Genomic DNA, 225 nt, shown 5'->3' with positions numbered 1-225 from the left:
AGATAGATAGATAGATAGATAGATAGATAGATAGATAGATAGATAGATAGATAGATAGATAGATAGATAGATAGATAGATAGATAGATAGATAGATAGATAGATAGATAGATAGATAGACAGACAGACAGACAGACAGACAGACAGACAGACAGACAGACAGACAGACAGACAGATGTTTGCAATAAACTACAAAAATAATAATACATATAAATACTTCAAGATG

The sequence above is a fragment of the Girardinichthys multiradiatus genome, unplaced genomic scaffold (genome assembly GCF_021462225.1).
Source record: "Girardinichthys multiradiatus isolate DD_20200921_A unplaced genomic scaffold, DD_fGirMul_XY1 scaffold_51, whole genome shotgun sequence".
NCBI classification, from domain to species: Eukaryota; Metazoa; Chordata; class Actinopteri; order Cyprinodontiformes; family Goodeidae; genus Girardinichthys; species Girardinichthys multiradiatus.
Note: the sequence above shows the minus strand (reverse complement) of the source record.